Here is a 16,037-nt window from a genome sequence, read left to right on the forward strand (position 1 = left end):
TTTTATTATATAATTATTTTATGGACACCAAAGGCCAAGAGAGGGTCACAGAGTGCACCATTGGATTAAGGGATAAAGCCCATAAATTGAGCAGCACAATCTGCCATAACTTGCTTTTACATCTTCGATAAGTGCCCTGGGGATAGTAATGGCTGTGAATATGAACTCGTAGGTTCTAGGATATTCTGCACAGTGTTACTGTTATTAACCATTCTGAATATATTTTTTGAGTCTTAAATTTAGCGTCAAATTTACAAATGCATAAATATTTTTGAATTATAATGAATTATTTTATTTATTATTCCCTCACGACAGGCAGTCTCCAAGCTAAATGTTACCTACTGCTGACTTTTAATCTTTATAACAGCTCTTTCGTATTGATGAAATTGAGGCTCAGCGGTTAATTATAAAACATTGGAACTCCTTCAAGCAGAGTAGAAATAACACTATTATGCATTTTTATGACCTTTTATATTATACTGAATTTTTTAAGACCATATTACTTATATAAAGAAAATCAGAACTATGTCATAATAAGCTATGTTAAATACTATTTTACTGCATTTGCCATCTATCCATTAATACATCACAGAAGTCACTTCAAAGGTGGCTTGTAAAATGTAAAAAGCAAATTTTGAATAAATAATACATACATTACTTCTTTAGGAAAATACTCTAAAATTGAAAATTGAACCATTTTTAACAGAAATGAAGTAAAAAATCTCAGTCAATATTTTAGAGACTACATCTCTGTTTCTTTATTTTAGCTTGATTTATACTATTCTTTCATTAACCTAGAGAAATTCAGATAATTGTAATATGATCAATGAAATCATCTAGCTAACCCACCCCAGAATTGCCTATAGTTTAGGGGAAGTTTTCAGACACTTTTTGCATATCTGATATAGGACTCAGTTCGACAGAAGCATACAGTACAAAGCATTGAAAAGATTCTTTTAGTTCCCACTTGAATTTTAAGGACCCACTGTAGTCACGGAGCGATAGCATGTCAATTAAATTCTTCCTCTTTCTCCTGACTTGAAAACTCCACCAAATAAACAGACATGAAAATAAGGATTGTCCTTAAAGTTTGGTGATATTTGGTAAATATCTCTGCGACTATAGTCTTGGAATTAACTTAGTCATACTTTTCACTTCTTAAACAGGAATCACACTGTATCTTGGGGAATACTCCAGTGCTACGCTGCTTCCAAGTCTGCTTTCATTTGAAATATGGCAAAAAGTGTCCTAATCAACTCTGCAAAGCTTATAATGTCATCCCTTGGAATGATATTGGTAAATACTTGAAAAACAAAAAAGAACAAGAAGGTAAATTTATAGAGGCAAAATTAACAACGCTCTGTAGGTAGCCATTTAGGTGGTATCTTTTCTATTATTTTTAAATTGTGCCATCTTTTCAGAAAAAAGAAATCCCTGAACTATTCATGTTCAAATCCCAAAACTTTCTACCATGACTATGAAAAAAATAGTTTCAGTTTTAACGATTATATTTAGAAAAAGCATCAGCCAAAGGACTCAAGCAAGCCCTAATATCTGAATTTCAGTGATCCACTTCATAGGAAGGTACATCTAGGAAGTAACATGGTCTAAAAGTTATATTTCTAGTTCACCTCTGAAAAGTTACAGAAGTTCAGTTGATTTCATAAGTGCCACAGTTTCCTATATTTGGTCAAAGCTATTTTATTTTTGACTAACAACTTCTTTAATTTCTTCTCATTCCTTGAAATAAGCTCTTCTACATTACCTACAGAATAGAATATACTTGGGGAAAATCAAATGTATTAGTAATAAACACAAGAGTAATAATTTTTAATTTTCACTCATATACCAACTTTCATAATAGTTTCTTAAAAACAAATCCCCTCCCCCATTCTGTAGAAAGTTACATATGATTTCTTTTGAAGTGTAAAATTTCTCCACTAAAATATGACACTTATATCACTGGGAATAGTAAAATACCCTAAGTATTTCCCATGAATTGTATAATATAAACTTATTACAGTTGTGTTGTCTCACCATTTTTACTTGACTTTTTAGAGAAATTGATACAATATCCAAAAAAGAAAAATTAATAGTAATTCATTTAAAAGGAATGCAATAGAGAGAAAATACGCATGTAGAAAATTATATGTATTTGTAGCAAAAATAAATTCAAAATATCATTCCTTTAAATATTGTGCAATTTCAATAGTGAAACTAAAACCAAAGTCTGTATTCTAGCAAAGAAAACAAAGTCCATTTACATAGATGTATGTAAGCAAATATTTCAGAATGGTATTTGTGTAAGTTTTCTAAAGCTGCCATACCACAGACTAAATGGTTTAAACAATAGAAATTTATTGTGTCAAAGTTCTGGAGGCTACAAGTTCAAAATCAAAGCGTCAGCAGTGTTGGTTTCTTCTGAATTATGAGGGAAAGATATGTTCCAGGCCTCTCTCCTTGGCTTGTAGATGGCTCTCTTCTTCCTTTGTCTCTTCACATCATTTCTCCTAGGCTGCCTGTTTGTCCAACTTTCCTCCTTTTTAAAAATTTTTACTCATTATAGGTGCATAATGAATGGATATTTTTACAGGGTATATGTGCTATTTTGATACAGGCATACAATGCAAATTAATCAAATCAGGGTAATTGGGGTATCCATCACCTTAGGCATTTATCATTTCTTTGTGTTAGGAACATTCCAATTCTACTCTTTTAGTTATTTTAAAGAATACCCTAACTTATTGTTGATTATAGCCACTTTATTGTGCTCTCAAATATTGTTGATTCTATATAACTATATTTTGCACCTGTTAACCATCCCCACTTTATTTCTCCCTCCCTGCTATCCTTCCGAGCCTCTGGTAACCATCATTCTACTCTCTGTCTCCATGAGATCAATTGTGTTTAATATCTAGCTCCCACATATGAGTGAGAACATGCAAGATTTGTCTTTTTGTGCATGGCTTATTTCACTTAACATAATGTTCTTCAGTCCCATCCATGTTGTTGCAAATGACAGGAATTTCCTTTTTGTGGCTATATAATATTCCATTGTGTATATGTACCACAATTTCTTTATCTATTCATCCATTCATGGACACTTAGGCTGATTCCAAATCTTGGCTATTGTGAATAGTGTTAAATATCAATAAACATGAGCATGCAGATATATTTTTGATATACTGAATTCCCCTCCTTTGGATATATACCAAGCAGTAGGATTGCTGAGTCATATGGCAGTTGTTTTAAGTTTTTTGAGGAACCCCCATACTGCTCCATAGTGGTTGCACTAATTTACTTTCACACCACCAGTGTACAAGGGTTCCCATTTTTCCACATCCTCTCTAACATTTATTATTGCCTGTCTTTTTGATGAAAGCCATTTTAACTGGGATGAGATGATATCTCATTGTAGTTTTGATTTGCATTTCTCTGATGACTAATGACGTTGAGCATTTTTCTATATACCATATTGGGTCATTTGTATGTCTTATGTTGAGAAATGTCTATTCAGATCTTTGCCCATTTTTTAATCAGATTATTTGATTTTTTTCCTATCAAGTTGTTGAAACTCCTTATATATTCTAATTATTAATCCCTTGTCAGATGGATAGTTTGCAAATATTCTCTCCCATTCTGTGGGTTGTCTCTTCCCTTTGTTGATTATTTCCTTTGCTGTGCAGAAGCTTTTTAGCTTGATGTGATCTCATTTGTCTAATTTTGTTTTGGTTACCTGTACTTTGAGGGTATTTCTCAAGAAGTCCTTGCCCAGAATAATGTCGTGAGGCATTTCCTCAATATTTTCTTTTAGTAGTTTCATAGGTTCAGGTCTTGTATAGATTTAAGTCTTTAATCCATTTTGATTTGCTTTTTATATATGGTGAGAGATAAGAGTCTAGTTTCATTCTTCTGCATATGGGATATCCAGTTTTCCCAGCATTGGTTATTAAAGAGACTGTCTTTACTCTAGTGTATGTTCTTGGCACCTTTGTCAAAGATAAGTTCACTACAGATGTGTGGGTTTGTTTCTGGGGTTTCTATTCTCTTCCATTGGTCTATGTGTCTGTTTCTATGCCAGTACCATGCAGTTTTGGTTAGTACAGCTTTGTAGTATAATTTGAAGTCAGGTAATGTGATTCCTGCAGTTTTGTTCTTTTTGCTCAGGATGACTTTGGCTATTCTGGGTCTTTTATAGTTCCATATAAACTTTAGGATTATTTTTTTTATTTCTGTGGTGAATGTCATTGGTATTTTGATGGGGATTGCATTGAATTTATAGATTGCTATGGGTAGCAGGGACATTTAACAATAGTGATTCTTCCAATCCACGAGCATGGAATATCTTTCCATTTTTTGTGTGTGTCCTCTTCCATTTTTTTAATCAGTGTTTTATAGTTTTCATATAGAGACTATTCATTTCTTTGGTTAAGTTCATTCCTAGGTATTTTATTTTATTTTATTTATAGCTATTATAAATGGAATTACTTTCTTAGTTTCTTTTTCAAATTGTTTACTGTTGGTATATAGAAATGCTACTTATTTTTGTAAGAGGATTTTGTATCCTGCAACTTTACTAAATTTGTTTATCAGCCTTAATAGTTTTGTGTGTGTGTGTGCGTGTGTGTGTGTGTTTGGAGTCTCTAGGATTCTGTATATATAAGATCATATCATGAGCAAACAAGGATAATTTGACTTCTTCCTTTGCAACCTGGTTGCCCCATATTTCTTTTTATTATCTGATTGCTCTAGCTAGAACTTCCAGCACTATGTTGAATAACAGTGGTGAAAGCAGGCATCTTTGTCTTATTCCAAAGCTTAGAGAAAAGGCTTTCAGATTTTCCCCTTTCACTATCATACTAGGTATGGGTCTGTCATATATGGCTTTTACAGAGTTGAGGTTGATTACTTCTATGAATAGTTTTTTGAGAGTTTTTATAATGAAGGGATGTTAAATTTTATCAAATGCTCTTTCAGCATTAACTGAAACAATCATATGGTTTTTGTCCTTCATTCTGCTGATATGATGTATCACATTGACTGATTTGAGTATGTAGAAACATCCTTGCATCCCTTGGATGAGTCCCACTTGATTATGTTGAATAATCTTATTAATGTGTTGTTGAATTTGGTTTGCTAGTATTTTTTTGAAGATTTTGAGTCTGTGTTCATCAGAAAGGTTGGCCTATAGTTTTCTTTTTTTGTTGTGTCTTTGTCTGGTTTTGGTATTAGAGTGATACATACCTCTTATAATGAGTTTGAAAATATTCCCTCCTCCTTGATTTTTTGGAATAGTTTGAATAAGATTGGTATTAGTTCTTCTTTAAATGTTTGTTAGACTTCAACAGTGAAGCCATCGGATCTTCAACTTTCCTTTGATGGTAGACTTTTTATTACTGCTTCTATCTCATTAATTGTTATTGGCTTATTCAGGTTTTTGATTTCTTCCTGGTTCAATCTTGGTATGTTGCATGTGTCTAGAAATGTATCAATATTCTCTAGGTTTTCCAATTTATTGAAACATAGTTGCTCATAGAAGTATCTAATGATCCTTCGGATTTCTGTATTATAAGTCGTAATATTTACTTTTTCATCTCTGGTTGTACTTATCTGAGTCTTATTTTTTTTTTTCTTAGTCTGGCTAAAGGTTTTTCAATTATATCTTTTAAAAAACCAACACTTTTGTGCCTGATATTTTGTATTTTTTTGTTTCAATTTCATTTATTTCTGTTCTGATCTTTATTATGTCTTTTCTCTACTAGTTTGGGGTTTGTTTTGCACTTGTTTTTCTAATTCTTTGAGATGCATCACTGGGTTGTTTATTTAAAGCTTTTCTACTTTTTTGTTGTAAGCACTTATTGCTATAAACTCTTCTCTTATTACTGCATTTGCTGTATACTATAAGTTTTGATATGTTGTGTTTTCACTTTCATTTGTTTCCAGAAATTTTTAATTTCTTTCTTAAACTCTTCATTGACCCAGTGTCCATTCAGGAGTATATTGTTTTGTTAATATTTCCATGTGTTTGTATATTTTCCAATGTTCCTCTTGTTATCAATTTCTAATTTTATTCTATTGTTGTCTGGGAAAATTCTTGATATGATTTCAATTTTTTTTGAATTTTTAAGACTTATTTTGTGGCCTAACATATGGTCTATCCTTGAGAATGATCCATGAGCTAAGGAGAAGAACATGTATTTTGCAGCTGTTGGATGAAATGTTGTATAAATATCTGTTAGGTCCATTTGGTCTATAGTGCAATGTCTCTCTGTTGATTTTCTGTCTGGATGGTCTGTCCAATGCTAAAAATGGAGTGTTGAGTTCTCCAGTAATTACTGTATTGGAGTCAATCTTGCTCTTTAGCTCTGATATTATTTGCTTATAAATCTGGGTGCTCCAGTGTAGGGTGTGTATATGTTTAGAATTGTTATATCCTGTTGAGGAATTGACCCCTTTTCATTATATAATGAACTTCTTTGTCTTTTTTTTTTTTAACAGTTTTGCCTTGAAATCTATTTTATCTGATAGAATTATAGATACTCCTGCTTCTTTTTGGTTTCCATTTGCATGGAATATCTTTTTCCATAGCTTTACTTTTAGGTTATGTGTGTTTCTGTAGGAGAAGTGGGTTTCTTGCAGACGAAATAGAGTTGGCCCTTTTTTTTTTTTATCCATTCAGCCACTCAATGTCTTTTGATTGGGTAGTTTAGTCTATTCACATTCAAAGTTATTATTGACAGTTAAGGACTTCCTACTGCCATGTTGTTATTTGATTTCTGTTTGTTTTCTGTTCCTCTCTTTCTTCCTTCCTTCCTTCTGATTGGTCTTCCTCTGTTAAAACTGATTTTGTCTGGTAGTGTGTTTTAATTTCTTGATTTTTATTTTTTGTGTATCTGTTGTAGGAGTTTTGATTTGAAGTTATTATGGGGCTTACAAAAAACATTTTATAATCAATTATTTTAAATATATGACAACTTTGCCTACAAGCAAATAAATAAACAAGAAAAGAGAAATCTAACAGAAATTCTATCCTTTAACTCCATCCTCCCTCCCTGTTTTTTAACTTTTTGCCATTTCCATTCATACCTTTTTATAGTATCTATCAAAACGTTATTGCAGTTATTTTTGATAGACTTGTCTTTTATTCTTCCTACTCAAGATATTAAGTGGTTCATACACAGCAATTACAACAATTGAGCATTCTGTATTTGTGTACTTACTGTTACCAGTAAGTATACCTTCAGATCATGACTCCTTTTAGCATTTCTTTTAGGACAGGTCTGGTATTGATGAAATCCCTCAGCTTTTGTTTGTTTGGGAGGGTCTTTATTTCTCCTTCATGTTTGAAGAATGTTTTTGCTGGATATAATGTGCTAGGATTAAGGTTTATTTCCTTTAGCACTTTAGATATGTCTTGCCACTCTCCCCTGGCTTATAGAGTTTCCACTGAGAAGTCTGCTGCCGGACTTATGAAGCTCCTTTATATGTTTTTTGTTTTCTTTTTTCTTGCTTCTCTTAGGACCTTTTCTTTATTGTGACATTTGGGATCTCAATTATTAAATGCTTTGAGGTAGTCTTTTTTGGGTTAAATCTGCTTGGTGTTCTATGACCTTCTTGTACCTGAATATTGATATCTTTCTGTAGGTTTGGAAAGTTCTATTATTATTTCTTTGGATAAACTTTCTATCCCAATGTCTCTCTCTACCTCCTCTTTAAGGTCAATAACTCTTAAATTTGTCCTTTTGAGGCTGTTTTCTAGATCTTATAGATGTGCTTCATTCTTTTTTATTCTTTACTCTTTTTTTTTTCTTTTGACTGTGTATTTTCAAATAGCCTGTCTTCAAGCTTGCCAATTCTTTCTTCTGCTTGGTCAATTCTGCTTTTGAGAGAGTCTGATGCATTTCTCTGTTTGTCAATTGAATTCTTCAGCCCAGGATCTCTGCTTGAATATTTTGTTTTATTATTTCAATTTCTTTGTTAAATTTCTCCGATTGGCTTCTGAATTCCTTTTCTATGTTGTCTTGCAGTTCATTGAGCTTCTTCAGAACACCTATTTTGAATTCTTTGTGTGAGAGGTCACATATCTCCATCACTTCAGGATTGGTCACTGGTACCTTATTTAGTTCATTTGGTGAGGTCACATTTTCCTGGATGTTCTTGTTGATTTTGGATGTTTGGCAATATCTGGGCATTGAAGATATTTACTCTTTTAGGTATTTACTCTTTTATGTTACAAATGAAATTTATTTAGATTTATTGGAATTCGAGTGATATATATATGAAAATTGTTTGTTTTGACCATTAGAAAACATTTCATCAGATTTAACATCTGTCCTCAAGAGTTAATATTCTAGAGATGAGACTATTATAGAAGACTCAGAAGTGTTATAAATACATGCATGCATGTAGTTAGATTTTTATTCTAATTTTTACAGTCTGGTCTTGTTTAAACCTGTTTTACTTGAGAAGACTTTCCAGATACTCAAAGGGAATTGAGTGTTGTGATCTAAGTCTTTGGTCACTGCAGCCATATCAGCACTGGGGTGCCCCAAGCCCAGTAATGCTGTGACTCTTGCAGAGTCCTGGTGGTACTGCCTTGGTGGACTTGGGTAAGATATGGAAGAATTCCCTGGATTGCCAGGCAAAGTCTCTCACTCTCTTCCTTCACTGTCTGTGTGGCTGGTGGATTTGGGGGAGGAATGATATGGGCACTCACTTCTGGCCACCAGTGCCAGGTCATATCACACCTGAAGCCAGCCCAGTCTCACCCAAAGTCCTTGGTGACTGCTTCTTGGCTACCTCTGATGTTTATTTAGTCAGCAGATGGTATATCCTGCCAATACTGAGTCATTCCCTTGAGGGCAGCATATTTCCTGATGGCCAAGGATGGATCCGGGAATGCCATCCAGGAACTAAGGCTTGGACTCAGGAGCTTCAGGAGTCTGCTTGGTACTTTATTTTATTATGGTTGATCAGGTACCGAAGTTGCAAAACAAAGTCCTCTGAATTCTTCCCTTTCCTTTCCTGAAGTAGAAGAAGACTCTTCCTGAGCTAAACTGCCTAGAGTTGGGGGAGGAGTGTCACAAGCACTGGCTTTGCAGTTGTGGCTGGTGTCTCACTGGGTCACGTGCATCTCAAATCCATTGGCTCAGAGCCAGCACAGCTGCAGGAATTGCCCAAGGACTACTGCCTTTGTGGCCTGACAGCCTTACAAATTTAATCCAAATTTAGCTTTTTGTCAGCCAGAAGTAGGATTCGCCTGAACTCAGGTTTTGGGGCTGAGAATTTCCCTGTGTCTGGTCTGGTCTAAATGCTCCCTCTGTGGGCTCCAGCAGAATTCTTCCCTGTGCTGTGTTCCCCTGTGCCAGGGTGGCCCTGAGTTTCAATGCGAAGTCCCATAATCACTTTACTCCCCCTCTCCTGGGCACACAGGTTCTCTCTCCACTGGGTGTGCTGGCCTGGCACTGCTGGGGGTTGGGGGCAGAGTGGCGTAGGCAATGCAAGATTGTCTTTTCTGCCCTCTTCAGTGCCTCCTTTCTTGATATAATGTTAAAACTAGGTATTATGATCACTCACCTGATTTTTGGTTTTTCTGAAGATGCTTGTTTGCGTAGATCAATGTTGCATTTGCTGTTCATGTGGAGGGATGATCCCTAGAGGTTTCTATTTGGCCATTTGCTCCATGCCCCCTAAACTTCCCCTTTTTGTAAGGATAACAGTCATATTGGATTACAATCCATTCTACTGACTTCACTTTAACTCCATTACCTCTGCAGAGACCCTTTCTCCAAAAAAGGTCACATTCCAAGTTACTGGAGACTAGAACTTCAACATATTAATTTGGGGAGAGTAGAGCACAATTCGACCCATAACACTATTTAAAAGTGTTTTTCTAAGGCAGGCATAATCCTGGATGTGATTATTCTGTCTTTATTGACATTACAGCACTTATCAACATTGAAATGTTTTCAAAACTGAATATGTGAAAGTAAATTTACATTGATGAAAATTCATAACTAGCAAAAATTGTATTTTTCTTTTTCAAGTCAAATTTCAACATTCTTCCTGACTATGATATAGATAGGTATAGTAATTTCCTTCACAGACAATGAAGTCATAATGTAGTTGTTAGAGCCATGTTTAACAGATAAAAGATTTGCAGTACTCAGAAAGAATTATTGGATATGAAATATACAGGTATATTAAGTATAGCTACTCAAAGTTGGAAAACAATATATAATATGTATATATGTTTATATTCAATGCAAATACATTTGAGCAGATCTGACTTTAATCATAACCAGAAATTTAAACATGTGTAGTCATATATGATTTACTGGTGGGTTTGTATATACTTATTTGCAAAAATGATTTTTATTTTATTAAAAGAGGAAAGAGTTTTGCATACATGCCCTTAGAGTCTTAAAATTCCAGAAGGATAAATGCTTCACTAAAGACCAAGCAGCAGGAGCCAAATTCAGCAAAATTTGAGTTACTACCATTCGTACAACTCATCTGAAAATACAGATTGGTAGAATGGGAAAATTGAGGCTATATATCTAAGAACTTAATTTTATCATCTTTTCATCAATATCAATATAGTACAATGAAATAAACAAGGATTTGGAGATTATACAGAACTTGAACAATTAAGGAATTTCTCAGCCTCAGTTTCCCCATGTATAAAAATTGGTATGATAATCTCTGCCTTAAAGGTTTTGTCAAGACTAAATGTAACACTCTGAATATCTGTCTGGATAAAAGGTAAATTCCAGTTGAATCTTTACGTGGTCCTCCCTTATACCATGTCTCTAAATTGCTTTATTTTGACCTGTGATATGCGGAAAAGTATTATCTGGGGAGGCTCATTGCCTTCAAATGACGTCAATCGATGTTACTTTAGGATTCTTTTTTTTTTTTTTTTTTTTTTTTTTGAGACAGAGTCTCACTTTGTTGCCCGGGCTAGAGTGAGTGCCGTGGCGTCAGCCTAGCTCACAGCAACCTCAAACTCCTGGGCTTAAGCTATCCTACTGCCTCAGCCTCCCGAGTGGCTGGGACTACAGACATGCACCACCATGCCCGGCTAATTTTTTCTCTATATATTTTTAGTTGGCCATATAATTTCTTTCTATTTTTAGTAGAGACGGGGTCTCGCTCTTGCTCAGGCTGGTCTCGAACTCCTGACCTTGAGCGATCCACCCGCTTCGGCCTCCCAGAGTGCTAGGATTACAGGCGTGAGCCACCGCGCCCGGCCTAGGATTCTTATAGATAGCTAATAGAATTGGTTACAGGAACAAGGAGGAAGAAGGAAGAAGAGAGGAAGGAGCAGAGTGGGAGAAGGGGAGAAGGAGAGGTAGAAAAAAGGAAGATACAAAGAAATTTGCTAATTATTCCTGGAGTGTTTTTTCAAAAATACAACTATTGGCTGTCTTTGTAAGTCACTTTTTAAAAAATCACTTATATAAATATAGAAATCAGATGTTGCATTGTATATAAAACATTTATCCACCTAAATAAATGCTAAAATCAAAGAAAGAACAATTTAAAAAATCCTGTGAGTACTTGTGCTTTTCATAGCATAGTATTTACGATGATAGTATCATACATGGATTCAAAAAATGCTACTTTTCAAACAATATAGAGGAACCTGCAGATGATATACTTTTTAACACTATGATATATTATTCAAAATGTGGCTCTAGTGATAAAAGCATAATGTCAAAGATGCAGGAGATAAGTTTAAAGAAAGTTATCGCATATATTTTGACAGTGAAGCAAGGAATATGACTATATTTATGAATCATTTTATATAACATGTGATTGAAAGTATGGACACAAACTCAGTAAGCGATTACAGCTTTGACTATGTACATTCATCATATATCTATATTTATACACCAATCCAAATGTGTATATATATTCAAATGCCTCCTCTAATTTGTTTGATATTTTACTTCAGTAAAAAGAATATAATTTTTCATATAATTATATCATGACAATGTTTTCTCCTATGATTAGGCATATAAAGCATGCAAACATACCTAATAGCACACCATGCATGTAGTATGGGGAACATTAACTTTCTCTATTATCTAGTCTGCTGAATAAATGGATTATTCTTATAAGACGGAAAAAAATTTTGACAAAGAATGTCTGATGTAAAATAAGATAGTCTGTGATTTTACCTCTGAAAGTATCCATAAGTCACAGAGTACTAGAACTAAGTAGGACATGAATTACTTAGCCAGACTGATTATTCATAAGAGAGTTTATAGAGAAATCAAATGATTTCCCATGGTCACTCAGCCAACCGGTTCTGCAGCCAAATGGAGAACCGAGTTTTCCATTTTCAGAACACTTCTCTTGTAAGATAGCAACTCTTCATTCCCAAACCATACCTCCATTGCTTTTCTTGTCCTGAACTATCGTTGGTTTTTATGTTGAAGCACTAAAAGTTTGAGCTGCTCCACTTTCCTAAAACAAGATGGGTAGAAACAGAGCCAAGGTGTAACCTGAGACATTCCACAAATCCATCCACCTGTTCATTCATGTATTCACTTTTTCAGTTTAGCATTCATTTCCGATGGTGGTTTTATACTACATCACTTCCACTAAGCTGGAATTACCCTGTATGAATCAGGATTACCATTGGCTGCAAAAGAAATTTGAATAACATCAGTGAAGCAGTAACCGTGTTTGTACTTGAAACGCTGCTGTGTGATCAAGTGTCACTGCAGCCTAGGCATATTGTCGTGATCTGCTGGTTCACCTTATCGGTGGTAGGGCAACAGCTGGGCCTGTAGCTACTTCAGAACCCAATAATTCTCCTTATTCAGTTCCTCTGAATGCAAGGCAGGCAGGCACCTCTAAGAGGAAGGATTTGGTAGTTAGAAAATCACCTGCATCATTGCAGTTGGAGGACTGGAGGTAGATTCCAGTTTGTCCTCATGGGTTCCGGATTCTCTTCACAGTCTCTGCTTTGTCCATGTTTCCTCAAATTCACATGGATCTTTTCTTTTTGACTGTTTTCCCTGTGGACCTTATGCCCAGAGCCAGATGCAGAGCAGTAGACTTACATAGACTATTTAGCTCCAGGATTGTATAAGATCAAATCTCTACAATAAATCCTTATGGAAGAATTTCCCCAGAGAATTAAACAGCTTATCTTGTGTTTGGTTGATTATATTGGACTACTAAACTTTGCTATTCCTGGAATAGGTGCACTGGATATGAATTTGCCTTCTCTGCCTATGATGCTTCTCCCAAAATCATCACCCATGAACTTACAGAATGCCTTGCTCACTTATTCATGGAATTCCACATAGCATTGCTTCTCATCAACAAACTCCTTTGATAGCAAATGAGGTGAAAATGGGCTCATGCCCATGGAATTCTCTGGTCTCCCCATGTTTCCCATCACTTTGAAGCAGCTGGCCTAATGGAAGAGTGGAATGTTATTCCATTGGTTATATACCAATATCTTACAAGAATGGACTAATATTCTTCAGAAATCTTTGTATGATCTAAATTAGTAACAAATATAGCCAGTATGGCTATTTCTCTCATAGCCATATGTCTCACGATCTGAAAATCAAGGAGTAGAATTGGAAGAGGCTCCTCTCACTCACTCCACATGATTGAGCTAGCAAAATTTTTGCTTCTGATTTCCAAGACATTGGGTTTTGTTGGTCCAGGGCTCTTAGTTCCCAATGTGCAATGCTAGCACTAGTGGCCATAGCAATGGTTGCATTAAAGTTAAACTGGAAGTTGAAATAGCCACCTGGCCACTTTGGGCTCCTCATTTCAGTGAATCATAAGCCAATAAGAGGTTGCTATACTATGGATAAATAATCTTAAATATATCAAGGAGAAATTGATATTGATAAAACTGCTCCTACCACAATATGGGTAATAAGAGATTGCCTGGAATACCTCTTAATACTCTCTTGTCATATGACAAAAGTCAATGGAAAACCACAGTTCAATGCAGGCATTACTGCTAATAGCCCAGACACTTCAAGAATGAATTTTTGGTTTACCTCACCAGCTAAGGAAAAATGAACAGCCATGATGCTTGCTAAAACAAAGAGGATATGCATTACATAGTAGAAGAATGAAATTATAAATACTGGCTATAACCATATAACCAGTTGCAGAAATGAGGATGTAATATTATTATATTTCTTCCTTATTTTGATACTAATGTATTTGTGTACATATTAGCCGATTCTCCTTTTTTTCCAGTTTCCTCTCCACCCACCTCTCATCTAGTACAAGTAGTTTGGATAGTAGCTAATCTCATATTTCACTATGGAAGTTACAGCACATCAAACGGGCAGTATGTCTCAGCTAGAAAAGGAATGAACAACATCCAAAGATGAATTAAAAGGCAGAAGAATTATCCTTCTATTATATTTTTGGAAGTTATAAATGGTTATAAAAGGTATGTATTGTTGCCAAATTGGTAAGAATGGACTGATGAGGCTTTGTACTTTGTCATATCAGCTAAACTGGAACTACAATTCCCAGAATTCCCTTCCCTATTTGCTTCTGTGTCAAGGTTAGCCGTCAGAGAAATTTGCTCAAAAGTTGGAGAGTAGAAAGGAAGCAGCAGCCAAGTTTATGATTGGAAGATTGGTAAAGTGCCAAGCTTTCCTGCTGCTTACACACATTGTCACTGATCTGCTGGCTCACCTTGCTGGGAACAGCTGCTCCTACAGCTCTTCCAGCTCCCGCTAGATTATTAACTCCATCGGCTTATCCAAATTCTGTCCTACAATTTCTCCTGCAAGATTACCTCCTTCAGTGTCTCTACATCCTGAGCAAAAAGGGTGTGGGACCCATGGTGACACATACCAGCTTTCCCTGCTGGCCACACACACACATCATTGAGTTCACGGCTCCAAGACACGAGAGACAAGCATGGATTCTAATTTGTCCCTGGGGTTCCAGCTTATCCTGAAAGATTCTAGTTCTCCTTGTTCTTTCCAACTCAACATTCATTTTTCTTCTGAGCTGTCTATGCTACCAATTTCAGACATATCATCAGATGCAGAAGCAACAACTTTACATAAACTGTTTAACCAGGTCTATGAATGCAGAAAGTCTCTATAATAAATCCGTCATTCCTTATCAATCACAATGGTTTTATTTCTCCTATCAAACATTAAATGACTTCCTCTCTCTTATGAGTTGAATTGTGTCTTTCAAAAAGATATGTTGAAGTCCTAATCCTTGGCACCTGCGAATATGATTTTATTTGGAATTAAGAGTCTTTGCAAATGTAATCAAATTAGGATAAGGTGGGCCCTATCCCAATACAACTAATATCCTTATAAGAAGAGAGGAGAGACACAGAAACAGAGACACACAGGGGGAAGACAGCTACATGAAGACAGAGAAAGAGGTTGGAATTAACAGCATGCTCATGCAGCCAAGGTGCACCTGGGGCTGACAGAAGCTGGAAGAGGCAAAGAAGGATCCTTCCCTAGAGCTTTTGAAGAATTCATGGTTCTGCCACCACCCTGATTTTGGACTTCTAGCCTTCAAAAGTGTAAGAAAATAGCTTTCTGTTGTATTAAGCTATCCAAATTTTTAGTAATTTGTTATGGCAGCTCTAAGAAGCTAATATACTCCCCTAGCTGGAATATTTCACATAATAAATAGAGATTGATCAATAATTTCAAATTCTGAGAAGGGGAAGAGAGAAAAGTGTCCATAGATCTGGTAACAAGGAGGTTGTCGTGGGATGATCAGTTGAGTAGAGATATGGAAATCAAATTGCAGTGAAATATGAGAAAGTAAATGGATTGAAACCAAAGTTTTATACCAATGAACATTGTTAAGATATGGAAAGGAGAAATAATGAAGAATTTGAGGGATGGTTACAAACAGAACCAAGTAGAAGGATTTCTCATTAATGCAAGAAGCATGAGGCTATATATAGAATGTATTTAAATTAATATTTAGAAGATAAAATACCTCATAGTCTTTCAACACAAGAAGAAATGTGAATGGACAATGCTTAAAACCTTCTA

The 16,037-nt window shown here is 35.3% G+C and overlaps 1 protein-coding gene across 3 annotated transcripts in view; it reads right to left on the bottom strand.

The window, feature by feature from the left end:
* The window catches only part of BMP5 (bone morphogenetic protein 5), a 128,777-nt gene that overhangs the window by 44,028 nt on the left and 68,712 nt on the right, over window positions 1–16,037 (bottom strand). The gene's annotated exons all lie outside the window — the stretch shown is intronic.

This window comes from Eulemur rufifrons, chromosome 15 (assembly GCF_041146395.1).
Source record: "Eulemur rufifrons isolate Redbay chromosome 15, OSU_ERuf_1, whole genome shotgun sequence".
NCBI classification, from domain to species: Eukaryota; Metazoa; Chordata; class Mammalia; order Primates; family Lemuridae; genus Eulemur; species Eulemur rufifrons.